The sequence below is a fragment of the Neophocaena asiaeorientalis genome, unplaced genomic scaffold, assembly GCF_003031525.2.
Source record: "Neophocaena asiaeorientalis asiaeorientalis breed wild unplaced genomic scaffold, Neophocaena_asiaeorientalis_V1.1 scaffold348, whole genome shotgun sequence".
Taxonomy (NCBI): Eukaryota; Metazoa; Chordata; class Mammalia; order Artiodactyla; family Phocoenidae; genus Neophocaena; species Neophocaena asiaeorientalis.
In genome coordinates, this window is record NW_020172672.1 from 377,482 (window position 1) to 405,144 (window position 27,663).

At 44.3% G+C, this 27,663-nt stretch overlaps 1 protein-coding gene across 1 annotated transcript in view; it reads left to right on the forward strand.

The window, feature by feature from the left end:
- Positions 1 to 27,663, forward strand: part of RAD51B (RAD51 paralog B) — a 361,088-nt gene that overhangs the window by 210,977 nt on the left and 122,448 nt on the right. The window lies entirely within an intron of this gene.

The window sequence follows — 27,663 nt, forward strand, 5'->3', positions numbered from 1 at the left end:
GGGATAACTTAGTTTGTGTTGTTATGTGGCAGGGAAGACTTTCAGAATGCATTGGTGATATTTACTAGGATTTGGGGAGGATTGTAACAAGGTCTGGCAAGGTGGTCTGGCCCAATGACAGTCCAGCTGAGCTCTGACCTAGGTTTGGATCTCTCTGAGGGCTTTGCTTTGCTTCCTTCTTCTGATAAGCCACTCGATAAATACCAGTTGGATTAAACTGTATTTTATTCAGTCAGACTGACTTTTCCTGTGCATTAGCTGCATTCCTGCATATAGTAGCATAGTTTTAGAGCTATGGTCCCTCCAAAAAAAACCTTTTTGGCTAGATGAGGAGACCTTTGAGTGCCTTCCAGCCTGATGATTTCATGAGTTGTGGAGCCTCTACTATATGCACTGTGTTAATGTTACAGGAAATCCAGAAATGAGCGAGATATGGTCCCTGCCCTCAAGACACTTACAGCGCAGTTTGAGAACCATTCTAAAGAAGAACAGTATTAGGTAGAATGTGTGCCATGCTTTAGGCAAGTATGGTATGGACCAAAGTCCCCGGGATTCAGGAAGAAGGGAACATCTCTTTCAGCAAAGGGAGATCTGAAGGGTCCAGGGAGGAAGATGTAAGAGATAGGCCTTGAGGGATAGATAGGATTTCAATAGGCAGAGGAAAGATCAGGAAATGCTGAGAACTAAGACATTAAGTTCAAAATAGGCCTTGTCTGCCCTTATCTCCTATCATTATCCTCCTCTTCAAACCTGTTCCAGCTGTACAGCCCACTCCCTTGTTCCTTAGGCTCTGGGCTTTCTGCCTCTGGTCTTTCGAACTTGTTCTTCCCACTGACTGGCGCGCTTGTCCAGAACTTCCCTTGGCCTGTTGCCTCACTACCTTCAGTCTCACTCAAGTGTCATCTTCTCAGAGAGGTCTTCCGTCACCTCTCTATCTAAGATGAAACCACTACCCCCTTCCCAGCCTTCTCTATCCCCTAAGCCTACTTGATTTTCTTCATTGCCCTTATCACTACCTGATCTTATAAGTTTATTTGTTTATGAGTTTATGGTCTGCCTCCTTTGCTTTCATATCATCTTCTCAAGGTCAGGGGCTTCGTCTTGATCACCCCTGTATCCCCTAGTTCATATCATCTTCTCAAGGTCAGGGACTTCGTCTTGATCACCCCTGTGTCCCCTAGTTCCTAGAGGGTACTCAGTAAATAACAGGATCTGTGTTGTAGGGAAATGTAGCATATGTTGGGAAGGTAGCAAAGGAGCCCCATTTGCCTGGGGTTTTAGGGTAAATATAGGAGGTCATGTGCAATGAATTTGGAAGTAGATCGGGGCCAGACTTTGAACGCCAGACTGAATTAAGGTTTTGTGATAAAATGATCATAATTTGTACTCTGAAGACTGTCCAGACGAGATGTGTAAGATGGCTTAGGGATGGGGATATGGGAGGTAAGGAGACAATGAACTCATCAAATATTTAGGGAAATGGGATACCCATTAGGCACCAGGAACTACACTTAGTGCTAAGGATACAGAGATGGAAGAAATGATGTTCTAGGTAGAGGATACATCATTACTAAAGGTATGGTGGCAAGGGCATGGTCATTTGAAGAACTCCCAGTCATTCCTTATGACTGGGAGTGTAGGGGGCATGTACGGGAATGCAGGGGGGTAGGACTTGAGAAGTCAGCAGTGTGGATCATGGACATCTGGCGTGCCATGTTAGGGAGTCGATTTTTCTTGAAGCCTCTGTGAGAAGAATGTGAGGATGATCCATCGGTAACATGTCATTTCCTTGATCAACATGATTGATGGGACTTATTCGACTGGCTGGGAGCATTTCTCCTTCCTCCCTTATAGTTACGTGTGCGTCTCTTCCCAAGTCACGTGCTCAAAGGTGAATGGTCTCCCGAGATAGAGTAGGCTGTTCTTCAGTCAAGGCTATGGGGTGGTAGTGTTTCCCCAACAGAACCTTCATCCCAGTGGTTCTCAAACTTTAGCATGCATCAGAATCACCTGGAGGGGTTATCAATACACACCTTGCTGGGCTCCCGCTCCCAGGGTTTCAGTCAGTCTTGGGAGGGGCCAGAGGATTTGCAATTCTAACAAATTCTCAGGAGTTGTTAATACTGCTGTTCTGGGGACCACACTTTGAGAACCACTCTTTATTCATTGAGTCTCTTGTCCGCGTTAGGCATAGGAATACCAAGATGAATGTGTCTCCATCCGAGCTCTCAAGGAGGTAATACCCTAAGAGAGGGCATAGGCATGTAGAAGGGACACCATCAGACTCATGGCAGCCACCTGCCTCCACTGGGTTGCCAGTGGTGTTTTCTGCAGGCTCTGTCTCATGTCTGGGAGAGTATTTACTAGACTGTTTCAGGGTTCTTTTGGTAGCAAGAAACAGAAAGCCACTCAAGTTTGCTTTAAAAAAAGTCAGGCCTACTTATAACTGTAGCTAACATTCATGGACCGTATATCATGTGCCTGGCATTGTACATCCACTATCACATTTAATACCCACAACAAGCCTCTGAGGCAGATGGTAATCATTATCCCATTTTCTAGATGAAGGAACTGAGTCCTAGAAAGCAACACAATTATGGGCAGAGCCAGGATTCCAACCCAGAGAGTCTGGCTCCAGAACTTACATTTTCATCCACTGAGTTCTTTTGTAAGGATAAGTTGGCATTCTCATGGCTTTGTGCAAATAGGAAGTAAAGTACAGCCAGATTACATGAAAATTGGAAAGGTTTAAACTTAGGTCATTCTCTTCATTTTTCTCATATCTGCCTCAGCTTTCCATGGCACTGAACATTGACCTTATAAGCTGATCGGCCCAATTTACCTTTTCACACCTGCTAATTCTGTGGCTGGGTTATCTTTTTGTCTAATCAGCCAATGCCAAGAAGTCATATGGTAAAAAAAACCTGGCCAGTGCACCTATCCTTTCAGTAGGGTCCATGGATAAGGGGCATTTTCCCCTTATAAGATTCCTTTAGAAGGGTGTACCTATGGACTGAGTACCCCACTATAACATCTAGTTAAACAACTGTGTCCAACTGAGCAAGTATTTTTAATTAGTTTGCTAGTAAACCCAGACGTCTGTGTACCTTTGTCGGTCCCTCCAGTCACATCCATTCTCAAAATCGTCTTCTTCTAGATCAAATTTTTGGTATTACCTCCCTATTGCTAGTCCATGCCTTCAAGCCAACATATTGTTTTTCTTTTTAAACATTTGAAAACATTTTATTTCTAGTTCCAGTTCTGGCTCCTCTTTGATCTAATTTTTGTTATGCCCACAGTCAGCCCTAGCGTTTTCTCTTCAGGGTGGAGAGAGGTCTCTTCTGTTTATTCAGAATTCACTTCCTACTCCAAACAATTATTATCTGATGAGATATGAGGCCTAAGCTTACCTGTGTATAAGTCGCCTCCTCTTGAGGGTCATATGGCAGGCCCGTTAGCACAGACTATATGTCTGTCCTGTGGTCAGCCATCATTTACCTCTGCTTAAGACAAGATAAGGCAGAGAAGCCAAGATGGCAGCTGGTAACTGAAGTGTGTGCAGGAAGAACTCTGTATCTATCAGTTACATCCTCTCCATAATTTACAATATGCTGGAGCAAAATTACTCCCTACCTTCGGGAAAGGGTCTGAGTTTTATGGATGAAATGCAAGTGTGTGTGCGTGCGTGTGTGTGTGTGTGTGTGTGTGTGTGTTGGAGAGGGCTTCTTATGTTTTAATAGTAGACATTGAGGCCTTTTTAGGTTCTGATGTTGATTTTTCTCAGCCATCCTTCTATCTAATAGGCCCATAAAAGCAGCTAAGAGGATCTAAGTTTCCCAGGAGTATTACTTCCAGCTATAGAGGATGGATGACACCCCAGTAGGCCAGGCATTAAGGAGACAAACTTTGTTTTGTTTTTAAATATAGTATGCGGGGAGGGTTAAATTAGGAATTTGTAGTGTAACAGTACATGCTACTACACACTGTATAGTAATAGTGTAGTATATACACACTACTGTATATAAAATATGTAACCGGCAGGGACCTACTGTAGAGCACAGGGAACTATACTCAGTATCTTGTAATAACCTATAAGGGGAAAGAATCTGAAAAAAATAGATATATATGTATATATAACGGAATCACTTTGCTGTACACCCAGAACTAACACAACATTGTAAATCAACTATACTTCAATAAAAATCAATCAATCAATCAATATAACGTATAGATAAATGAGGCTGGAAAAGCGCCAAAATAAATTGTTTCTGAGTTGAGTGACAAGGAGAACATTCCCGCAAGAGACCACTAGACCAGAGATAGAATAGATCGTTGAAATCTTTAAAGGTAGAGCTCAGGAAACCAACATTAGTGAATAAGTGGCTGCCAGGGCACCAGGTGGGAGCCAAAGCCCAGCCAGGCAGAACCGCCTTTGCTCCTTCAGAGACCCAACTGGAACCAAGGGAAATAGCTTGCACTTTGACACGATAGTCCAAAATTAAGGTAAATCAGCAAGAAAATCTTGTCTTAGGGTCATTGCAATGTAAGCTCCCTGAGGAGAGGCATCTTTGTCTCTTTTGTTCACTGCTGGATCTCTCGGAATAGTGCCTGATAATAGTAGTTACATCTTAAATATTTGATGAATGAATGAGGCACCTACAGCTACAAGAGAGACAAAGAATGATTTAAAGCTTTAGACCTGTACTCACCTAAAAGAAGCACGAAACTGCCATTGTGATCTTTCTCACCGATATATCACGTATGCTTTAAAATTCCTACCAAGTGCAGTCAGCCTTAGCTATGTGCCTGCGCTGACTGTATTGACGGATGACAGTAGGCAGTGCAGGGAAAGTGTCAGAGAGGAAAGAACAGGGGCTCAACAGCTCTGCTTTGGAAAGAGGAATCTCCCACATTCACAGAAGAGTGGCGATTGAAGTACTTTAGTCTGATTTACCATACGGGTGTTTATTAGGACTCTCTACTGGGTCCTGTGCTAGACAGATGGCTAGGGATACAGAGACAGAAGCTAAGGCTCTGCCGTTTGGAAAGCTCACAGTCAGGTGGTTGGGGAATCATGGTGTATGAGTATACAGCGTGTGCTGTGATGGCTCTAGGGTCAGGATTTTGCTGGGGAAGCACATAGGAGCCCCGGTTTGGGGCTGGGAGTGTTCTCAGAAGGCTTTTCAGTGAGGAGACACTCGAGTTGGATCTTGATGGATCAGTAGCAGTTCTCAAGAAGAGGAAAAGGAGGGGACGGTGCTCCGGGCCAAGGGAAACGCCCATGTAATGGACAAGAGGCAGGGTGCCATGGGAGACCGGTGGGAGGTCCATTATGACTGGCATGGAAGGGGGTGGCGAGAGGTTGTATGCCCCCTGAAATCTCCTTACAAATGGACATTAGAGAAGCAGTGTGTTTTAACAGTAGATAAAGCACTACCTTTGGATTTAGGAGACCTGTGTTCAAGGGCCAGCCCCGCCGCAAACCCTCTGTGTTATGTTGAGCAAGTCCCTTAACTTCTCAAACTTGAGAATTGGTCTAGTCTTCCAATCGTGCATTCATTCAAAATGGAACATGTATGATATGAAATGCTTGCTGGGGGTTCTGGGGTAACAAGAACAGTATCAGGCTTGGCCTCTGCCCTCTGGAACATAAAGGCTAATTCTCAATTTTGGCAGCCTTATCTGGTTGGAACCCTAGAATTCCTACATACTGTAATGAGCTGAACCTTACGTCTAAACTGGCTGTATGTGTTGTACTACAGTGGATAGAACAGGAAAAGATAAGAAAAATGAGGCCCACACGCATGAAACAGCTAAAGTCACACTACCGCCCAGCACCTAGAGAACTGCCAGGTTGAGGGAGACAGATTTTTTTATGTCAGAGGCAGTCAAGGAAACACAAGATCATTGTGACCTTGTGGTGGCACCATCTTAAGGTATCAGGGCATAAAGACGGTGGACTCCCTGATCCATCTGTCCCGAATCACAGTGTGTGTAGGGCCCTCTATATCAGCCAACAGCCAACCTCCATCCTGGGGTCAGACCCACTTGCGAAGTGGCAGTCTGTAAATCAGCCCCACACTTGCTGAGAACTTGCCAGGCTGGCCAGGGTAGCTTCATGTAGCTTAGCACCTGTGGGGGGTGGCTGTTTTTCTGGGGCAGCTGTTTAATGAGCACCAAATCAGATAAACTGCCCTTGGGTCCTATGTGCTCTCCAGACACAAGCAATTGAGCACATCCTGCTGGAATGGTCCTGTTAGGGAACCTGGCTTTCCTGTGCTGATCATCTGGTTTTCCTACCCCTTGGGGCGAGATTTTGGAGAAGCTGTTGAAGCAACTTTGAGCAAGCTGTTAACCCTTTAAAGTTTCGCTCTCTATCACCAAATATATTCAGAAATGGTTTGCAGCCAAAGCCTTACTATCTATGGCAGTTTTAAATAATCATCAAAATCACTACTTAATTCATCTTGCCCTCTACTCAAGGTTGGCTTAGAGAAGTAGGAGGTTACAATTCATGGATCCTTTGCTGGTTTTGTAACCAAGCTACACTCTCAAGTTGAGGTAATCACCTTGCCCTTCTTAGTTTATTCATTTGTGACCCGGGGTAAAGCTGCCCATGCCTCATCTGGTTGCGTTTCAGATTTTGTGAGAAATCTCTTTACTTCATGAGAATGCACAGATCAGCTGAGACTAGTATGATTGATTCCAGACACGAATTAGAGCAAGCCCAAGCTGAACAGCTCTCCCAGGAGAAGTCATTGGTTTGCATGACCCAGTATGGCCTTTGACCAACTGGCATCAGGAACTACGCTGGGCATGGAGCTAACTCTAATCTTGATCTTTTGCCTGCCCTAGTGATAAACACTGTTGCCATTAAATGTACCTGGAATTTGTGGAAAGTGTGTATTCGGGAAATCTTTAAAAACACGTTAAGTCAGTAATGCTGTCTCTTTGGGAGGATGTACTTGTGTGTCCTTAATGACCCAAATAAGATTCCTGTGGGAAGAGCCTGGCGGAGAAAGAGTAGGAGAGTGTGTGCTGATTTCTGGAGGACAGATTATGGTGTGCCGGGCTATGGATTTTGCCATCAGGAAAGGAATCTAGAAATGCAAGGAGACTCATGAGAAAGGAGGTGACTTCTGTTGACAGGTCACCATTGTTCAGACTCAGTGGTGATGGGAAAGGAAATCCAGAAACCTACATGACAGCTTCTCTCGGACGGGACGAAAATATTGAATTTTTTTTTTCTAGCTGGAATTTGCCAGGGTCAGTTCACGTCTGGGTTTTCAGCACTTAATACAGGGCCCTTTTGTCTTAGGAGGCAGCTGGACTGGTTTTTCCTGCAGGCAGGTGCACAGAGAGCATTTATTGTAGCCTGAAACGCAAACACCGAGCCCCCAGGCCCTGATCCCCACACTCTCCAGCGTGGCTCAAGGAAGTAAAGTGAGCAATGTCTCTTGCAACAGGCAAGCACTGTAAATGCCACTCCTGAATGAAATATTTCTTAAAACGTTGTATCTGTAACTCGATCGTCTCTTAAAACTTAATTATATGTTAGGGAAAAGGAAGCCATTGGCTCCTCCAGCCGTCCAGGTTGAACATGAGCGCACAATGGAGCATATCCGATTCACGGCCTGGCGTAGGTAATCAGATGAATATCTCCCGAATTGAATTTACCCTTTTGATACGGAGTCTTTCAGCTGCCTTGTTTCACATCTCCAATTCTGACAAAGCTGTGCGGCCTTTGAGTAATTTCCCTGAAATCTATATGCGGGAAGCCTGTGCTCTTTCGAACACTTTTTGGGACTTGTACCAATTAAATCTGTTTCTGGCACACTTTTAATGGCATACTTTCTCCTGAGTCAACAACCTCTCCAAAACCTGAGGTCATTTGTTTAATTTAAAAGCAAAGGTTATGAAACATCCATTTCAGGCTTCACCAGCCAAGCCCCTGTGGCTTTGAAAGGGGTGAGGAGACGGGAAAGTCTAATAAACTGGATTTCTTACACACAAAATAAGTTCATTACCGCGTTTCTGTGAAATCGGTATCAAGCCAGGTTCTTCCACACCCTCCCCGCCCACCTTGCCGTCCTTTTCTCTTGAAACACTTCCTCTTCTTCTGGGGCTCTCATGCTTGAGATTGAAGTTCGCCCTCATGCTGTTGTTCTCGCAGAACAAACATCTGGAGTGGATTTTTGTCAGCTGGAGTTGAGAGAGAACTGTAAATGATGCAGTGATTTTTTTTCATGCTTATTAAATTTATTTATAGCCAGTCTGAAGCCAGGAAACATGTTTTTCAATGGTTAGAGCCCTTGATAGGAGGTGCTCGAGGAACAGACAGTGGATGGTATTTTTTCCCCCTACCATTTTCTAAAGAACTCAAGGGTAGAATTACATAATTTGCCATTTGGGTGGTTTTTTTGTTTGTTTGTTTTCTCCTGAAGGACCCTTCATTAGGACATTGCTTGCATCAGAATTCTTCCATTGTATTAGCCTATCCAATGTGCCATTCTTTCTGTCAGTGAGAGAAAAGAGAATGTAACTGGCAGGGTGCTTCTGAATAATTACAATCATGGAGAGTGAGTTTCTGGTTATTTGAGACATGAACCAGGGGCACAGGTATTTTCTTTTGCCAAAAGAACACAACTTGGATACTAGTCCTACCTTTTCTGCTCACCACCGTCTAAAATTTTAAAAGCTGCCAAAGCCTAAAGCATCTCATTCATTTTCTCGTTCTTTAAGATAACAAAAGGCTCCATGAGGGGCTTACTAAAATAATTTATGAAATACTTTGCTGTGCCCTTAGACCTTATTAAATCACAGTGCCTCGGGGTTTATATAGTTATTTAAGAAACAAAACCTTCTAGGAGAGGCGGAGTCAGATGATGATTTTCTGAGGTCCCTTCCAGTTCTGTGATTAGAGATTATTCTTTGATTTCTTTCACTGTCATACAGGAAAAAAAAAAAAAAAAAAAAAAAAAAGGCTGTTTGGGAATAAGGTTTGCTACCCACAGGCATTTTCTTCTCCAGAGAAAAGACTGTTCTGCTTCCTGCCACCCAAGTAAGCCATCCTCAGCCTGAACAATGGAGCTTAATGTTCTCCATCTTGCTAAGGGTTAGTCGCTGTTGTTAGGAAAGTGAATTGAAACCAAATGCACTTTCTATTGGAAAAGCTGCCATTGATCTCAGCTCACAGACAATATTAAGAGGGGAGGCGCTTATAAGACAGGGAAAAAATCCTCGCGGTTATATCCTGACACCACTTATTTCACTGTGAGGCCTCTGAACACATCTTTGAGGCAGCGTCACTCTATTTTGTGATGTTAGTGTACCCCTTGAAGATTGGTGTTCCGCATTTGGTTCTTAGAAACGTTAACAGGTTATTTAGTGAACTGTCCTGCTAATGGACTGGGAAAGCTATTCTTACAGCAAGACCCTTCATTAACTAAGAGGGCATAAGATAGCTCATGTTCTCCACCAAGAAAGGCAGCTCTGTTTCATCTGCCTAATGAGGAAGCTTGCGAGGCAGAGCAGCCTCATCAAATGTGGTGTCTGCTGTCCACTTTCCAGTTATTAAAGTAGAAGCCAAGTCATTGGCACCGGTACTGGCAGTGAAATGAGCCACAGAGAGGTCACCACTCATCACCAGCCTCACGATTCAGGGCTCTGGAGCAGAAAATGGCAGGCCCAAGGGTAAAGAACATTTATTTTCCAGTAGGGAGAAAGGAGAATCACAGAGAAGTAGAGAGAGGCAAAGGGCAGAAGATGAATACAGCTGGACATTAAGCACCAGTGTATCTTCCAAGATCATAAAGCCAAATAGTTCCTGCTAGATTTAACTTTTATTATGTTTGGAGATGAAAATCAGAGGGTGGATAAAGGTGCCTGGAGATTTGCTGCTCTAGGCCACTCCATGCTAGGGGCATGGAGTTCTCAGTTTGCTCTTGGAACATTACACAGTATTTTCCTAGCAACAACAATATTAATAAAGATAGTAATCATTTTTATTAAATCCTGCTAAAGAAGCATCTTTCAATGCAGTATTGTTTGCTGTAAAACATTCCAGCTAATGGTAGGTTCAGGATCTCTGCTGGAGATGTGGTGAGGGACTGGACACAGAGCTGCTGGTATTGGACACTAACAGAGTTAGTTCCTCCAACCAAAAGAATGGATAATCATGGGAAATGGTTATTCTACCTATGATGCTTAGAGAATTTCAATAGAATGTCATAGTGTTGTATAAGGAATATTTTTAGACTTACCGGGATGATGTATGTCAATCACAAGGAAACATAATTTGATGAATATGTAAGATGTTTTGTAAGGTGTTACTTGACTCTGCTATATGTTATGTTAGTTTGGAGCCATTGTCATGCATGGACATTCTTTCGTTTATATTCCTGTTTTCTATAATTCAAGACCATAAAAGTAAATTAGTTTTGAATCAGTAAAGTCTTATGAGGATGCCAACACGGCTCCTGCATAAAATTCTTCCTCCTCTGCCATCTTCCTTTGGGTAGAAGTAAGATCAGATACCCTGTTCACTTCAGGATGGAAAGGATCACATCAATACTTTGTGGGCTATTTCCCCCTCAGGCACCCAAAGCTGATTTCCTTTCATCACCTGATGAATTTTAAAATATTCTACTTTTTTGTCCTCTGTGCCTGTGCTTTTTATGAAGCCACAAAGCCAGAAAACTACATGACAGATGTGATTACAGCGTTACTGGGGGAGAACGCCATACTGACGTCAGGCCTGTTGTAGGCCTGAGTGCTTGAGGTAGGACCAGCCGGCTGCGTGTGAGAGGGAAGAGGGCACTCTTTCGAAAAAGCAGGTCACCTTTCTCTCTAAGGAAAGCTAATTTATCTAAAAACAAAACTAAACTCCGCAGAGTGGTGAGCGGCCTTGTTTATTTGAATCAGGTTCCACCCTGTTCTCTGGTGTTTTCTCCCTTAACCCCATTGCGAGCCATTTCACTTCCTCTCTCGGAGGCTTTCCCAAGACGCTGCAGTCAAGAGACGTTTTCGGCCACGTTGTCCTCCCAGCAGGGAGCCCCGTCTCTCTTCAGACAGTATGTTGGAGATGAACCTCTTTAGAGAGTGGCCTTTCTTCCCTTGCGTCTTACCTCCTTATCTCCCACTTCCGCAACCCATACACCTCATCTTTGTACGGATGGAACTCAGTGTCCAGAAAGTTCCTGTGAGTGTGGTGGAAGGTAGAGTAGTGTTGGGGCCATATCAACTCTGTTAATTGCAGCCCAACATGTAATCCAGTAAACAAGAAAAAAAAATGGACTGTGATCCATATCAGGGAGGAGGGCGCCGTTACAATGGAGAAGCATATGAGGGCGATGACCGTCATCCTCGGGGTGGTGTTCAGTGTCAGAGGTCTTAATAGGGCCAGCGACTGACACTCACTGCTGGCATTTTGCTTGCAGCGGTGATTGAGTGAAGGACTGTAACCATAATGTGCTCACTACTTGCTACTGTTTTGTTTTAATATTCAACTATAGGAGCGCGTTAAAAGTTACGAGAACCCTGTGTGGCAGGGTTGCAATTTACTAGGGTAGTCAGAGAAGGCCTCACGGAGAAGGTGACATTAGAGCAGAGCCCCGGAGGTGAAAGAAGGAGCCATGGGGACATCTGGGGGAACAGCAACCCAGGCGGAGGGCACGGCATGTGCAAAGGCCCTGGGGTAGCGCCACGCCTGGCGTGTTGGAGGAACAGCGAGGAGGCCTGTTCAAGAAAGAAGTCCGGCAAAATCAATTTTAACGGACTACCCATAGGCCGCTTTTTCTGAAGAGGAAATAATTGCAAAATGAAAAAATGAGACTTAATAAGTAGGCCATTTGCGAAGCAGGTAATGACTATTTTAAAGGCTGGAGGTTCTAACATACATGTATGCCTTTTTTCCCCTCATCTCTTGCAAACAGATAATGGTTTACGTCAAGAGAAAATTCAGGAAAAAAGCCTTTTTTTACTTCCAGGAAATCTGGTCACTATGTCCTGCAGCCAGTGATAAATGACAATGCAACCAGCAGTGACCTAGGACATCCTGAATTCTTGCTCTTAGGAGGAGCTTGCATTCTCTTTTCAAAGGGTATCCTGTTCCTATTGCAATCCTTATGCTATCTCAGCTCAAGATCATCTTGTCCCCCCACCAGTTACCATACTTAAAATAGCACCAGTGCTGTTTAGAAGACTCTACACATGGATGTTGATGTCATCTGGAGGGAGGGCAGGATGAAAAAAGAAGATAACTGGATATTGGCCCCAAACATATTATAATGCAGCAAATCAACCCACCAAAACTCAATGCTACTGTTTCAACTCCTGTTGTAGAAATCAAACAAATATTATTTTGTCCATTAGTGAGTGTTACTAAGTGCTGTTCGTCCACAAAAGCCCAGGTTCCTATAGAAGAGCAGCATCGTGGAGGAGAAATGTGGTGTTTAAAACAAAATGTGCTGGTGAAAGGTGTTGTACCCAAGGCTGTTATAAACAACAGCTGTTTCTGATTATGGAGATTGATTCATTCCGGCTGCCTGGATGCTACCTAAATAAGTGGGAGGAGCAAAATACAGTTCCCTGGAGCCTGTCAGTTGCTTTGTATCCCTGCAAGTTTAAAGCGGAAGATAGAACCAATCCATCGTTCTGCTTCCCTGCTGTCTTCAGTTTAAAACATGCTGCAGACGAAGGTCCAGTGGGAGAAGACTCCCTTGCTCCATCTCTGCCCCATCCAGCTGTCAAGGCAAGGTTGGTAGGAAGGAAGGGTCTCCACAGATTACGAGGTCCTTCAGTCTTCAACCTGTTGTCTGGTGGCTGAGGCAACAGTTACACCGCTCTATTCCCTGAACCCAGGCAGCTGGACTTTTCAGGAAAAAAAAAGGCCCAACTCTAGAAAAACGGTTCTCAAAGCCCAGTTAAACTAAAATGTCTTATTAGCAGTTCCTTTCCACCGTTTGTGGATTTTGCCAGCATCATTATCAAGCTTTTACTGTTTCTCTTTTCCACTGTCTTGTTTTGTTTGAGTCACGTGATAATGTCATAGCCTTTCTATCTGAAGAATCCGCAGAAGATAGAATATTGCTAAAAGCAATTGGGATGGTACTGAAAGTATTAGGGAAGAAATGGAGGGAGCAGCCATTGTTAACAAAATAGCCTGGTTATAAGTAGTAAGCTTGGAAGAGAATTAAGGCCATTTGGGCTATATATACAAAACACCTTTGTTTTACGAACCACAGAAAAAGCCCTTGCTTGGGGTGTCTTGAGGAGTCAGAACCTGGGGTGGTTCCGAGATTTCCAGCACTGTGCGTCAACCACCAGATGGCTATAACTTTCAAAGTTTAGAGGAAAGGGAATGATACGAGTTTTGTGGTCTTTGCTGATTTCTTATTCCAAACACTGTTTCAGTTCCGATCAGCCGATTACAACTGTGATTGCTTATACCTGTTGAATTCTAATAGTCTGTGTGGAAACTGCATTGCATGTGTATGGGGGCCTTCCCATCTGCTTCCTTTGTGAATCTCTTCTCCTTTCAGTCCCTCCAAATTTGGGCCCCAGAGAGGAGGACAGCAGCTGAATGTCATGCTCTTGGGCCTTGGCCCAGACATGCATCTTTCTGGAAGGATGACTGAATCCCGTTCTTAAGTCTAAAGTTCCTCTTGATTAGCAGCTCCTTTTGTTTGTTGTTTTTAAGGCATCTCTGTCTTTCATGGGTAGCTTACAGGGATGTGTTTGAGAGCCCCTTCCAGCTGGGAAGCTGCCCAGCTCCCACCAGCTGAGTCGGGGGATGGCTTCCCTTTAGTTCCGCTGCTGCCTGTGGCCTCCATGGACTCCACTTCAGCCCCGGCCACAGTGGCCCTTGTCTGCTGTGCAAACTTGGCTCTGTTCTCCGGGTTTTCATTCTCCAGCCATCTGGGCATTTTGAGCACCCCTCTTATCTTAGTACCTTGGCACTCAGGACCACATGCCATCCTATCATAGAGATGAAAACAAAGGTATCCTTCATTTTTGGCCTGCAATTTCCCTAGAACCACCCTAGGCTGAGTGACAGTCAACGAGATTGGGGCCAGGGATAGGTCTGGAGTGCTGTAAATGGTTTTGCTGATAGGAAGCATACGGAATGGTGGGACAATAGGTAGGATTGTTTGGTACTGGGAATCCTAGTGACTGGTCTTCTCCTTTTCCCCTTGGCTAGTCTGAAATCAAGGAGCAAGAAGCCAGGAGCATGAAGACCCCTGTGGCCTCTGATTGCTGTAGCCCCTCCAGGCCTGGCAGCCAAAGATTAGGGTCTAGCGAGTGCTGTATGCCGGCGGAGTGAATCTAGCTTCCGACTAAGAATTCTGTGTACATCACCCGCTTTCGAAATTCCTCCTTCCACCTCCTCAACTGCTGGTTTTGGGAGGGTTTGATCAGAGTCCTGCACTCTTCAGAGAAGTGTCTGGAGAAATTAGTCCAAAAGCACTGACAGCAAATTCCCTGGAATCATTCTGCCTAGAGAAAAACAAGCATTTGATCAAAGGACAGTTCCACCGCCCAGTTTACTCCCGTTCCACTGTGTCCTCTCTGTCGCTGCTCCCCAGCCCTCTGACCCCTGTGCACTCATTCAGATCCCTCACCCTGTGCACACCTCTTTCAGAGGTGGTCAGTGAGGCATTGGCCAGCCAAAAAAATTCAGCCAAACGGTGTTCAGTCACTTCCATGTAGACCCAGGTAGTTGGGTGTGGCTGCAGCTTCTCTTCAGAGACTCTCACTTCATATTGGCTGCTGGTCATTTGGATACTGGCATTCATTCGTATGTTGGAAGCCCAAAGCTTCCACACTCTCAATCCCACAGAGCAGTGTGATAATAGCAAGACACGTCTTGCTTGTGGAGCCAAAAAGGTGATGCAACCTCATTTCACACCAAAGCAGGTGGGTATGTTTATTTGTGTTTTAATAGTTGAGGCAGCAGAGACACAGGGAGGGTCAGAAATTCATTCAAGATCATCCAGCGAGTCCAACTTTTGATCCTCTGGCCCCTATGACAGGCAACAGTGGTGACTTTCCTGTAGAGCATGTGACCAGTGTAACTGGAATCATGGGTTCTGAGTATGACTCCCTCTCCCCACCTACTAAAACCGTCATCCAGTTGCCAGAACCCAGTTGGTTTTCTATAGAACACCAGCTAATGGCACTTCGTGTGAGTTCCACCAGAAGAATTTTCAGTCTTTGTCTCATTTTAGGTGTTACATCTCAACCAAGAAGATAATTCTTCACATGTAAAATTAACCTCCTCTAGTTTTCACAGTTTCTTTCCAAGAATCACCCACTGTCAGTCCCTAGTTCTCTGTCTGGCACATTTAGAAGAAGTGATGCAGGATAGACTGATCGTTGCTCTGAACGCACGTGAATGATGCACTGACCTTTTATGTATCTGTAAATGAGTGGAGAAGGAATGCATATTCTCTGACACAAGCTGGCTCCACCACATAGTTTGAAGTAAATGCCATTTTATTTCACATGAGGAAGGGAGACTTGGAGCAGCTTGGCAGCAGATCTGTGGCTGCGTAATTAAGCTAAGAACTATGGCTTTCTTCCACATAGGAGATTAAATACCAGTCTCTGGTCAGATCAAAGCAGGCCTCTTGGATGATCTGATCTTTGCAGAAGACCCCATGTTGGGCCAGCACAACAGTCTTTGCGTGTAATGCTCCCTGTGTTTAAAAAAAAGACCATTTTAGTGTGTTTAAATAATTAGGTCTGCCAGCATTTGTAGCTCTTTGGACCCGAAGTAAAACTTTAGTGTTATTCATGCTAAGTAAATATGGATTTTCTTCTACTAAAACAAGTAACTGTCTCTCAGAGTTTGAAGAAAAGTGAACGTTCATTTTCTGAATGAGAACAGAGGCATTTCTCTTTGGGGAGCATTACAATAAATAACATCTTAGACTAATCTGGCATTTTCTTTAGGGCATTAACAAATAGAGTTTATGTAATCTCTTATTCATTTTCTTGATATCTCATTGAGACAGTTTGGATACTGGTCCTATAGTCTCCATCTGTAAAATGGAAAGAACCAAAGTATTAAGTTCAACTTAGGTGGATGACAAGAGAGAATGCAGACATCTGTGTGATCTGTGTTGCCGAGGTGCCGCCCAGAACTTTTAAATTTTGTTACGAGCTGCATTGCACCTACCGACGGGGGTCCGAGCAGTGTATAATCTGGGCCAGGGTGCAACAGGCTTATGGCCAGGTGGAACTGGACAAATCAATGGAACTGGTTACCGTTTACCAACCTGGCACTAATTATGTGCTGGTCAAGGAAGTGTTTTTCAAATCACGGGGAGCCACTAGTGAAAATCCATTGGTGCTTTGATGGTGGCCTTTGGAGATACTTCTATAATTTGAAACCATTCCCATGGCAGGCCCAGGGAGAGGTCTGACTTCAACCAACATGCAGCATTAGGCAGAAGAAGCGCGGCCTTTCTCACTGAGTTGACCCGTGGGTGGGCCCTCTTCCACATGTTTCTAATTAGGGATGCAAGAGAGAGTAGATATTCCATGGTGACTCTCCTTTCCTTCTCGGCCGTGAGATAGAACAACAGCACCTTCGTGGTGACCTCTGCAGAACTGTTGACATTTGGTGACCTGCCTCATCTCCCCTGCTAGCGTGGATGCACCTCCTGGCTAACAAGGAACAGCCACACTATCTGGTACTATGGTAGACCCTGGAGGTCAAAATGAAGAAGAAGATGTTTTCCTTGTGGAGTAGTCTAAGTTAATTTTTTTTTTACAGATTTACCAAGGTATAATTTACATACCATAAATTCACCCATCGTAAGTGTACAATTCAATGACTTTTAGTAAATTTAGAGAGTTATATTACCATCACCACAATCTAGTTTTAAAACTTTAGTTGGATTTATTTTGAAAATGCCAAATAATGATCATAATTGGAATGCAGGTTATGCTGGTGCAAAAATTAATTTTTGAGGCTATCTTGGGCTAAGGAAGAGGGCCACCCAGGAAGACATTTGAGACAACTAAGTCTCAAGTTTCTCCGACTACATGAAGCCTTGAGATTAGCATTTATATTTAGAAAGATTTTCCATATTTTTGCTCATCAAATGGTATGACCTACTTGAAAGAACTGAGCAGCTGTTTGCTGCAGAACCTACTTCGCATGTCGACATCAATGAATGTTTGTTGATTATAAAGCAAAGGTGCAGAAGATGAGAATGTATGTACCCTTCCCGCAAAGAGCTTATAGTCCACTTTGAACATCTCATCAAGTATTTATTTACTTGTCCTCCCATCTTCAGGTACTGTGTTAGGCACTGCAGACATATAGATGAGTGAAACAAGGTTTCTACCTTAACAGCTTGTCATCCAGTGGCTTATATGTAAACAGATAATTTCAATATGACGTCATAAGTTCTGTGGTAGAGTTAAGTGCTCTGCAGTATCAGAAAGGTCATCAGCAAAGATTTCCTAGAGAAGATATTACTAAGAAATCAAAGACATAATTAATAATTACATCAATCCTGCTAAGATAGATTGAGTACCTGCCCTCTGCTCCATTTGAACAAGGCTCTGTGAGATCTGGTCCCTGTTTTCAGGGAGCATTATAACTGGTGGGAAAACAACTCCATCACTACTTCCAGTAAGATGGTAATGACTGCATATAAGTGAAAAGAACAGGACACGCTAGGAATTTAGAGGCAAAAGAGAGGCCATTTCAGGGAAGCCTTCGTAGAAGAAGTAGCCCAGAGGCTACTTAAGGGCCTCATAAAGCTCAACATCTGAATTTTGACCCATAGGTAGGATTTCAGCAGGCATGGTGAGAGTTGGGAAGCAGTCCAGCAGAAAAATGCAAGCAAAGGCTCAGGGGTAGAGAAGCTTGGGATGTATTCTGAGAACAGTGAGCAATCCAAGATGGACTGATACTCATGTCCTGCAGTATGAACTATTTCTATACATCTATGTCAGAAACAGGGAAATCAGGTGAATCAGAAGCTCTGCCTTCCCTTGACTGTATCAAGGGAAGGCTTCCTAGAGCAGCGGTTCATTTCATTCTGACCCTTATGTAGGCTCTCTGCCAAGGGTTTATGATGATTCGTTTTCTCCTTCAGTTTCTTCTTTCATGATTCAGCATGTGGCCACCATCAAAGCACCAATGACTTCTCACTACTGGTTCCCATGATTTAAAAAGCACTTCTTTGGGCTTCCCTGGTGGCGCAGTGATTGAGAGTCCGCCTGCCGATGCAGGGGACACGGGTTCGTGCCCCGGTCCAAGAAGATCCCACATGCTTGCGTACCGCAAAAAAAAAAAAAGAGCACTTCTTTGACCAGTACATTCTGGTGCCAGGTTGGTGAGCCAGACCAAGTTTCATGTGTGTGTCCAGTCCCACCTGGCCACGCACCCTGGCCCAGAAGTTTCATGCAACACTTGCAAGAAGATTAAAAAAACAACTCCCGGAAACACTGGGTCCTAACTTTTGAAGGAGTCATTGCTGTACCTGAGTAGACTTAGGAAGTACACTGGAAGTCTAAGAAGAAAAATAATGAGGAAGAATGGTACCACTTGCTTCAAATTCCCAGGGCTCCACAGAGTAAACCTCTTTCTAAATTTGAGTTGCTAAGGACCTTGAACCTGGGGTTGTTTGGGGATATTTTGCAAAGTAAGAAATCTTGTTGGCTTTCAATCAGGAAGGAAAGAACTCAGTTGGCTTTGATATAACCAAGGAGGGGGGAGTTTTGTATTTGTTTGTTTGCCTGGATGGTCCACCTACTGTGTGGCCTTGTTCACAACATGGCCGACCTCTCTCTGGGTTCAGTGTGAATAGCCAGGCTGCAGCTGTAGCTAGAGACAATGGCCAGCACTGTTGGGCAGTGCCGTTTAGGCCCCAAAGATTAATTTCATAGTTTTGTGGCATTGAACCTGCCAAAGAGAATGCTGCTTCATTTGGGGAAATATAATTTCTGTATGTGTATTTTTTTTTTCATGAAGGATAAAGAAGAGAGATTTTTGGAAGGACATAACTCCTCCTATTGGCCTTGCTAGAAAAAGCTAAAAAAGCAAGAGGTCAATACTCTTACAAGTGTCATGTCTTAAACGTCAGTCAGCCAATAATTATTCACATGCCATCACAAGGGAAGTCCCCTCCCATTATTTGTTTGTTTGTTTGTTTGTTTGTCTAGACTGAGATGCTTTAAAAACAAAAAAAATCTCTGGTTGGGGAAATGATATTTTTTTAAAAGTCTGTAAATTTAGTACTACATTTGCTGAGAAGTAACAGCCCTAGAAACTCTGGGGTTTTGGTGGTGTTTTGTTTTGTTTTGTTTCCTGTGTTTTCCAATCCAGTACCAATTATGGATGGGAGGTAACTTTGCTTTGCCAGTCTGCAGGTTAGAAAGGGCAATTTCTTGGCTACTGTTTAGGGTTGCCAGATAAACTACAGGATGTCCAGTTAAATTCACATTTTAGCTAAACAACATAATTTTTTAGTGTAAGTACATCCCAAATACTGCACTGGGACATACTTACACCAGAAAAAAATCCGTTGTTTATCAGAAATTTAAGTTTAACTGGGCATCCCATGTGTCAATTTGCTAGGTCTGGCAACCCTATGTTACTTGCACAATAAAAATGTCACCCGAGGAGACTGGGAGCTTTCACGATTACTGAAAGTAGCTCTCAGTTTTGAACCCAAACAGAACAATATATGAGATAAAACTGAAAACAGAATCAGGTCAGTCATACAAAGGTGAAGGGAGTCCTTCTTCATTTCTTTGTCTTGGTGTTGCTCTGTGGATCCATTTCTGTTGGGATTGACCCTCCTAGTTCTACTGTAGGTCAAAGTCATACTTGGTAGGCCTCCTGGATGGCTTCTTTGTCCCAGCTTTAACTCAGATGGTCAATTCAGAACTGGAGCTCCCTTTTAAATCCAAAGTGCTTGACCTCCTTAGGGTAGCTCTGGACCCTCTTGAATTTTTGCTTCTACAAAATTCCTACCAGGCCTAGTGAAGTGGGGTCTGACTAGACATGTGAGAATAATGATGACTATTATTTACTGAGCGCCTAATATGTGCCAGTGCTTTACCTACATTACCAGCATCTACCTACGTGAGTTCATATTGCCTCCTAACAACCAGCCCTATGAGATGGGTACTGTTGTCTCCATTTTACAAATGAGGGAATGAAGGCCCAAGGAGATGAAGTAACTTGCTGCAGGTCACAGAGCCATTGAAAGGCAGAGCTGGCATTAGCGTTCAGGTCAGTCTGACTCTAAAACCCCACTGCTTAACCACTGTGCTACCACACGTGGTACCCTTAGATCCCCATTCTTCCCTCCCCAGTCCCCAGTTTGACTTGATATTGGAATATGATCCCTTTCTCTCCTTGTTCCTTACTAGCTGGAATTGGCCCTAAATCACCTTTGTCCATATGTGTCGTGCACCAGTGGAATAGACACAGAAAGCTGGACACTGGAAGATGTTAACTTTGGATGCTTCCTATTTTACGTGAGAATGATTAAACCAATCGGGGAAAAAAAAAGAGCCCAACATTTTAAAATGTGTCATCATTTTAATATCTTTAAAGAGCCTGAAGAGACTTTCAAGCATGAGACTGTAAATAGCTAACAGCTCCAAGATGAGCTTACATAGGAATCACATAATTGTCCCAAAATGGCCATTTGTCTAACTCTGAAGAGCTGCTGTAGTGCTCAGCCAACGCTCCTGCCAAAGGCAGGGCCCTCTGTTCCCCGCCCACTCCCTCCTCCCAGCTCTCCTCTTGGTAAAGAAGTTGCAAAACTACCCCGCCAGGTACCTTTTTCTTCTTGAACCAACACGTGCTCCTCCTGGTTCTCTCCTTATATGAAATGAGTTGTCAGCATTTTGAGCTCATCAAGTAAACAGTTTTACTTGTTCCAGCTGGGAAAAGTCCATGAAGTTGGCCATTCTGTTCCTATCATCTGCTCTGGCCTGGTTGTTAAGTGTAAAATATCTCTGTGGGTGTGGTCTACCCAGTGGCATTTCTCAAACTATGAGTTATGGACTCAAGGGTCTGGAAGAATTTCTTTCACTGGGTCACGCTCCAACACTGACTCTCTGGTGAAAAGCTACCCCGGCCTTCCTCCTCTGACTCTCAACCTGTCTCCCATCCTTCTGTTCCCCTGGAGTAGCGTAGTGGGCCTTCACTTTCCTCTTCCTCTGTACTCCCATCATCTGTCTCCTTTCCCCATTGTGCTACATTTCTCGGTGTTCCTGTTTCCTTTAACCACTAGGTCCTCATAGTTTTCACAACCAAGACCATCTAACTCTCAAAGGAAAGTTAAAACAAAAAATGGGACACTAGGAAAGACAGCAGAGGTGAGGGGCATAATGTTACAGTCTTCTTCCTTAGCCCTTCACGTCTGAGAAAAAGAACCTTGTTCTATTCTCCATGGAGACTAAGGGCAGCCCCAGGCACTCCCTCCTCTATTCTGCCTCCTGACATTCCTCTGTTCTTTTGTAACCCCTCTCCCCACTTCAGGTATAACTTAGTCAATTTCTGCACTTGGTAAACTTGCAAACATTCTGCTTCCCTCCTTTTGGGTGATGGAATGCTGGTGGATGGGGGCTTTCAGGAGCAATTCAGTGATGGCCTTAGAATATTTCAAAAGAAGTTCTGGGAAGATGTTATTGATTAGTCTCTGTCCGTGGTATCTCATTTGCCTCTTTGAGGGGCTCAGCAGAAGCATTTGGTCCATCATCTGCTCTTCCTTGGGAGCAGGTGAGGTGGCACAGGTATAGGCCTTGAGCAAATCTCCTAAATTCTGTATTTTTGTTTCCCCAGCTGTAAAAAGGACAAAATAATTATTCTGACCTCACAGCATTGCTGTGAGTATTCAGTGAATTAACATTTATAAATCCCTTAGAATAGGGCTTAGCACATAGTAAGTACTATATTAAATAAGGAAGTATAACAAGGCAAAAAGTAATAAGAATGTCCTTCTTTTGATTCATGCCTGAATAAGTATATTCAGCTTCTTTCTGACACCTTAGAGTTCTAAAATAAACCCAAGGACTGCAACCCAACACGCTCCATAATTTCACTCAAGGACTTGGACAATCTGGTCTTAATGTACCTCTTCTCACCTGCATTTTGGCCAGACTGATTGACTATTTCCCATTCCAACTTCCCATTCAATTCCCTTCCCCATCCCTTCCACATGTATCCAGTTGCCCTTGCTGCCTTTACCTCAGGTTGGCTGTCAGCATGTATGGCCCAGTAGTTTTGGGTATCTATTTAAGTGCAAAGCCTTTCTTCTCTTCTGGATCACGAGCTGCTTCTGAGGGGTGAGGACTACATTTCTGATGGTTGTGTACCATTCTTCATGCCTTTTACATAAATGGTACTCTATAAATGTTTTGATCGGCTGATTTGAGCTTTTGCAGACTAGGAAACGGTTGGCCTAGAGCCAAGTGGCACCTAGATGAATCTTGCCTCTAGGCCTCATGGATATGGTCTGTTGAAAGGCCAGTGCCTCCCTGCTTTGTGTTAAGATGATGGGAGTCTCCAGTGTGGGCCAGGGCAGACAAAGCCACTGTGAGGTTGGGATGTTGGGGGCAGTGTGCTGAGATTCAAATGTGGGATGGACAAAAGGGGAAGTGCCTGCAAGCAGAAGGCTAAAGGCCGTGGCTTTGCACAATTACCAGGAACGCTTTTATTTAGCACCTTGTAAAAGTTCGGGCAAAAAGGGACAGTTAAAAAGTACTGTTTATAATGCAATGGGCTGCCTCCGAAAATGTTCCAACTTTGCAGGCCTAGTGGGAAAAGGACTAAACACAGAGTTGGGAAAAATCACAGCACCACTGCTAAGAGGTGTATAGGTTGGAGCGAAACCGAGAAGTTGGCATAACCATTAGTGGCCATCTCTAAAAAAATAAATCAGCGGGGTGCTATTACTCATATCCTGTGTGATTTTTGGTGGATGGATAAATAAAATTATACGAGGAAAACTGTTTTCTAAAAGTAAATTCTGCCACTCCAGCACAATGGTATGTATGTCCACCCTTTTATAAATATATTTACACTAACTCACATGGCCACGTAGCTCTCACATGGTAGAAAGACACTTGGCAAAGACAGTTGGAAGAATGAAAAAGTGCCGTGTGTTTTCTCCCCATTTGTGGGCAGCGTTTGATGTTTGTAGATGTATGGTTTTAATAACCTTGACTAGTAGATACGGCAACTGTGAGAATTTCAAAAAGGAAAGCAAGAGTCCAGAGAGGAAAACATCTGCTATTTCTAGGGTGCAGTCTTCCCAGCAGCCCTCAGACCAGAAGCTGATTTTCCTCCAAGGAGAGCCCAAGGACAAGATAAATAGGTTTCCTGACCCAAAGACAGGAACACCCAGGGAGACCAGGGGATCTGGGAGTGGGAGCAGATGGGAGGGGTGGAATGTCCAGGGTGAGGCTGGGACTAGCTAAGGGGCTGGACGCTCCGTCCATCTGTGATAGCTGAGCATTGTTGCCTGTGCAGCCGAGGGCAGGGTCCCTTAGAGGCCCAGGGGTGTGAGCCTGCCTTCGTTTGTGTCTTCATTCTTCAGCAAACCTTTACTGAGTTCTTATTATGCGCCAGATACTGGGCTGAGCCCCAACTTGTGACTTCATTGGGCATTGAGTCCGAGGCCTTGGCAGCTAAGGGTGACGTTCCTTAGAGAACTGGGAGGTCCGCCAGGGAAGAGGCACAGCACAAACAAGAAAGCACTGGAGAAACCATCAGAGGAGGTGATGCACGAAAGCTCTACACCGGAGAGCAGTGCAGGAGCAGACACATTCTTCTGGGAGTTCAAGCTTGACTTCCAGCCGTAGTATTCAGATACTAAGAGAACTTGCAGAAGGAGTCCAGAGACCCTGCTGACCAGGGTAGGCCATGGTGAGTCTTCCGAAGCTACAAAGCCAGCCAGGAGTAGCAGGGGAAGCAGCTGAGAAAAGGAGCAAGTACAGACACCTCCAGTCACCAATGGCTGGAAGAGTTTACTAAGCTCTTTCAGGACCATAAATAAAACCGCACCCACAGTTGCACATACTGTACTTCGTTTGATAAGTGCAAAATAGTAAGCCGTGTGTCGTTTACTTATAGTGCTGTTTTGACGGTTCTCAAATAATCTCTTGTTTTATGTTCTGAAGTCCACTCAGACGGTGCTAGAATGGACCATCTGAGCCCAGGTAGCCTGAATAAAACAGCTGTTCGCAGCCTGCCTGTCTGAGCAGGGAAGACTCTTGTGCACCTTCCAGGCCTCGGCGTATAGACTCTTTGTTCGTCCCCCTGTTTTCATGTGCATCACGAAGTTTTTATAGTAAATCACAAAGCAGTTTGTTTTTCCCAACAAATGGTCTGCCCCTTGAGGGTAGGTCCCCTATCCTGTGCATCTCTTTGTCTCTGACACCCGGCACAGAGCCTGGATCACAGCGAGACCCAGAACCAGGACTGGTCCATTTTGGATGCACTGATCTCAGACATTCCCGAGCTGACACCGGGATCAGTGCACACGTGCCTCATTCCGAACCTTCCTGCTTTCAAGTGGTATCTTCTAATGAGATTTAAAACCTCTTTATACTGTTTTCCTTTTATATCATGCAAATAATATATTTAAGATGTAATCTTCTGTGCTTCATGTTACAGATTAATGTTAAACAGACTTTCTCCTTCTAGAGTGTGAATGTCTTTATTACCAGTTGCTTTACATTTTCATTCCTACCCATAATTTTTTCAGACTCTCTGAATTCCTGTTCAAGTTTCCTTTTCCCTGGAAGTTTATATCACCTCTCAGGCTGCTTTTGACCCACCCACTCCGTACTTTACCTCCCTGGCTCTCATGCTCTGCCCCAGTTCTTCCTTGCCTATGCCATATGGCCTTATTAATGTCAATGAGACATTACCCATCCCTTTTCCTGGCACTTATGCCTCCAGAGAAAACTCTGTCGTATGCATCTCTGAGCCTCCCATAGCAGCTAACACAATGCCTCTCGCTCCAGTAGATGCTCAACAGATGGGTGCTAATAAAGTTCCATTGGTGAGACAAGGTAGTTAAGAGCAGGTATTCGCTTGTTAGTGAGGGAGCAGTAGCAGACTGGTTGAGAGTATAAGAATTTGGTTGGGACTGCCTGGGTTCTAATCTTGGCCTCGTCGCTAACTACTTTTATGACTTTGAGCGGTCTGCCAAACCTCCCTGGGTCTCAACATCGTCATCTTTAAAATGAGGACGGTGGTAGTACCTACGTGATGAAGATGCAGTAAGGTCTAACTTAAGAGTTAAGGTAAGCACGACACTTAGCACAGTGCCCGGCCCATGCTGAGAGCCATCAACATCATCAACCACCAGCACCACAGGTATTCATTATCAGACGCTGGGGTTTGAATAAAGAAAGTTAGTCCCTCGAGGTTCTATTCCTGTGGAGTCTGGACTAGAATGCACCTTCTTAGATCCCTCGGGGAGTACCCTGTGCCCTGCCCTTTTCCTACACAGGCAACATGTCCGCTTCAGGATCGTGTGGACCATCTTGACTAAGAGTATTTCTTTTTTTCTACCTGTAGTCTTTGACCTATACTTATCTGTTGGTGTTAGAGCAGGTATATTGCTTTCATCAGATTCTCCAAGGGGGAAGTCCGTGAGCCAAAATAGGTTAGATACCACTGCGGAAGACGTTGATGACGTCCTGATAAGGAGAGTGAGAGGGAACTTGTACACACGGTGGAAGCGTACACTCAAGACACACAAGTGTGGCTTCCCATGGCACTTGCCATCCTACTGTCCCTGAGAACGGAACACTCCAGTTCGTAAGTAAGTGTTGTAATGGGCTCCTACTGAGTATCAGGTACTGTGCTAGGTCTGGGGCCCCGACACATGACTGGGACATGGTTCCTGCTGTCGAGGTGCTTGAGGTTCTAGCAATTTCCTTTCATCTTTTACTAAACACTAATTGAATAATTTTATGACTCATGAATAAATAAGGCTTGTCTCCCCAAGTGAACTCACTGTGTACTTAGTACTGTCCTGAATGCTATTACAGTCAGTGCTGTTTGCCCCACTGCTACCCAATGGAAAGAAAAGGTGACAGACAGGTCGAAGGACGAGGTAGGGATTTTGAGGGCAGTGGGGAGGAGGCAGCAGGGTCATGTCAGCATGCTGAAAGCTGAGCAGTCCTCACTCCACACTCTGTTCTGTGCTAGGTCGCCGGTAGAGGACTGAAGGCTTTTTTGGTCATAAACCTCCTTATGCCTTGGCTTGGCCTGCATTCAACTCTCATAAAAGATACTAGTAAATGTTAGGACTAGAAATAAAACAAGGCACAGGTTGCCATTAGAACTTTTTCTACAACCGAATTACTTTTTCTTCAACTGAATACATTACAGGTTGTATCAGCCAGGATCCCATCAAGAGATGACTTTCATTAGAATCATTCAGGAGACTTGAATAATAAAAGGAGTACTTTTAGTGGAGTGGTCATGGGCTTGTGTGAGTCTGCCAGTGCGAAAATAGTGGGGCTCCATTAGTACCCCTAGACCTGAGAGGACGAGGGGACAGGCTGGATTCTGGAAACAGGAGACAGAGAAGGCTGCCCCGGGGTGGGGGGGATCTGAAACCTTCAGGAGGTGAGGGCAACCCACAGCCCAAGGCCGCTCTGCCCCCTCCAGTCTCCTGCTGGTGCTCTCCAGTGGCCAAACCCAGGAAAGGGTCCCACTGATGTGGTCCACACAGGTCAGGTGCCAAAGCAGAGAGCAAGGTAGAGAAGGATGGAGAGAAAATCTGGAGGGACACACAGGAAGACACCCGGCAAACAAGTTTGATTTTAGAGGTAAGCATGTGTATTTCAATTTTATCTGTTTTGGCCAGCTAGATTTTTAATAAGGTTATAAAATATTTCTGCCATATTTATTACACCATCAGTTTGATGTTCTCAGTTAGTTTTCTCAGTGTCTTACTAGTTTAGCCTTTTTTTTTTTTTATTTAAAGGGGATGTTGTGTATAAGCCTGTTTTCCTCCAGAGCACACAGAGAATAAAAATGCTATTTTCCAGAGATTTTCCTTTTTGCAAAGAGAGTTGTTCCATTTCCTCTCTCTTTTTCTGTCTACTGCTTTCTCCTTCTGTGCTTAGGCCAAGAGTATAGGACATTTGGAGACATCTAGCATGGTGCTTCCCAAACCTTTCTCAGACAAAGACTCCTTTGGGAATCCAACTAAATTTCCTGGTTTTCTTTTGCTTTCAATACCAATGCCCATATTACCCCACGAGGTTATTTTTATTACTTACAAATATTTTTATAATTAACTTAAGACTCAATAAGGCACCGAAGGTAAACAGACTGTAATTATTTCAAGTTCTAACTACTGTGAGTGGATAGTAATCTTCTAAGAAGGTGTTATTAAAACACAGTATAAAATACTCACAAATATCAAGGCATAATTGCGAAGGCATATCAATGACTATAAACTGGAATTTAAAAGTTAATCACTGTGGGGCTTCCCTGGTGGCACAGTGATTGAGAGTCCGCCTGCCGATGCAGGGGACACGGGTTCGTGCCCCGGTCCGGGAAGATCCCACATGCCGCGGAGCGGCTGGGCCCGTGAGCCATGGCCGCTGAGCCTGCGCGTCCGGAGCCTGTGCTCCGCAACAGGAGAGGCCACA